This window comes from Dipodomys merriami, unplaced genomic scaffold (genome assembly GCF_024711535.1).
Source record: "Dipodomys merriami isolate MVZ:Mamm:240054 unplaced genomic scaffold, mDipMer1.0.p SCAF_104, whole genome shotgun sequence".
In the NCBI taxonomy this organism is placed as follows: Eukaryota; Metazoa; Chordata; class Mammalia; order Rodentia; family Heteromyidae; genus Dipodomys; species Dipodomys merriami.
The window spans coordinates 1285716-1287983 of NW_027202316.1; the positions used below are offsets into that span (position 1 = coordinate 1285716).

A 2268-nucleotide genomic window follows, 5' to 3' on the forward strand; every position below is an offset into this window, starting at 1 on the left:
AGTCAAATAATAATTATAACAGCAGCGGCAGCAACAATAATAATGTGAAATCCAAAGCGCGGCTAGTCCTAAGCATTCTAGATAGGGGTGGTAGAAGCTACAATGGATGTGAAATGTGCTACTGGCTTGAGCTCAGGGCACCACACTGAGTATGAATCAACATATTCCTTAGGCTGGGGCTAAGCATGTAGAACAAACCCTAACAACACACATTAACAGAAAAGAGAAAAATCTCAGGAGCAGACACAGGCAAGTCTGAGAAGACTCCATTGTCTCTCATAAACCAAGCACAGGACAAATGAATCCACAGTCAACCGTTCATACCACGACTGTCAACAGATTCAACCAGTAAAGGAATTTTACAGTTTATGGAGTTGAAGATCAAAACATTGTTAAAAAGATATGAAAATCATGGGGGCTGGGAAGTGGCTCAGTGGTAGAGCGCTTGCCTTGCATGCCTGAGGCCCTGGGTTCAATTCCTCAGCACCACATAAGCAAAAAGAAAAAAGCCGGAAGTGGCCCTGTGGCTCAAGTGGTAGAGCACTAGCCTTGAGCTGAAGAGCTGAGGGACAGCGCCCAGGCTCAGAGTTCAGGCCCCACAACCGGACCCAAAAAAAAAAAAAAAAGATATGAAAATCAGGTTTGAATTTTGCTAAAGAAAGAATCTTTGGCTCACCCCTGAAATCCTAGCTACTGGAGTCATCCTGGGAAGAAATGTCTGCCGGTAGATGCTGCTGCTGCTGCTGCTGCTGCAGGATCGCGACCCAGAGCATCTGAGTAATAGCTCTTCAAGTCTACAATTTAAAATGGCCTCTAACAAAACTACATTGCAAAAAATGGGAAAGAAATAGAATGGAAAGAGTAAGAAAGTTGAAGAAGCAGAGCCTGTAGAATTTGTTGTGGAAAAAGTACTGGACCGATGTGTAGTGAATGGGAAGGTAGACCATTTCCTGAAATGGAAGGGATTTACAGCTGCTGATAATAGTTGGGAACCTGAAGAAAATTTAGATTGTCCAGAATTAACTGAAGCATTTGTTAATTCTCAAAAAGCTGGTAAAGAAAAGGATGGTACAAAAAGAAAATCTTTATCGGACAGTGAATCTGATGATAGCAAATCAAAGAAGAAAAGAGATACCGCTGACAAACCAAGGGGCTTTGCCAGGGGTCTAGATCCTGAAAAAATAATTGGTGCCACCAACAGCAGTGGAGAATTGATGTTTCTCATGAAATGGAAAGATTCAGATGAAGCTGACTTGATGCTGGCAAAAGAGGCGAATATGCAATGTCCTCAGATTGTAGTTGTTTTTTTTTAAATAAGTTTTTTATTGTGAAAATACTGTACAGAGGGGTTACAGTTACATGAGCAAGGTAATGATTACATTTCTTTTCAAGCATTGTTGCCTCCTCTTTTGTTTTTCCCCTACCATCCCTTCCCTCCCACCTCCACTACACTTCCCCCCTCCCCCCACCCGCACCCTCCTCATCTCTGCCTAAATTGTAAAGTTCATTTTTCAACATAGCATCTGTACATCTCATTGTTGCAATGGATCAGTCTGTATCCCTATTTAAACAATTCGTTTTTTCCCTTTCCCTCCACAAATTATACCAACATCAAATACAGTGAAAACAGGGGTTATACCATGGGGGAGGGACATACAAAGCAACAAAAAAAATCACATGGTACCTTATAAATACATTAGAAACAATAGCAAGAAGAAAAAAAACATTTGTCTTCCTATCTTGGGGTTCATTTTGCTTAACACTATCTTATCTGACCTTTTCTGCTTGTCCCAGACATATAGTAGTTATTGCAAATAAGGGAAACCATGGGACCTATGTTTCTTTGGGTCTGGCTTGTAATTGCTTTTTATGAAGAGAGACTAACTTCTTGTTCAGAAGATGAAGCTCAGTAATTGTTTGCATTGTTATATATATATATATATATATATATATATATATATATATAATCTGAGTCGGTGTGAAACAATAACTACATTCTAAAGAAAATCAAGTTTGATAATGGTTTTGAAAGTAGTATTGGAGAGGTTGTTGAGTTTTTGGGTGTTTTTTCCTCAATAGCACTGGTTACTTTGAACAACTATAATAAAGGCTTTCTGTAGTTGCTTCTTTTATCAGAAAAAAAAAAAAAGAAATGTCCGCCAGACTTTATCTCTAACTAATCAGCAAAAACCAGACTGGAGGTATGGTTTATGTGGTGTAGAGCCAACTGTGAGCAAGGAAGACAAGCAAAACCATGGGACTCCAGAC

General features: G+C 39.6%; 1 pseudogene; it reads left to right on the top strand.

The window, feature by feature from the left end:
- Positions 1 to 748: 748 nt before the first annotated feature.
- Positions 749 to 1913, top strand: LOC138810614 (chromobox protein homolog 3-like; annotated as a pseudogene).
- Positions 1914 to 2268: the final 355 nt, after the last annotated feature.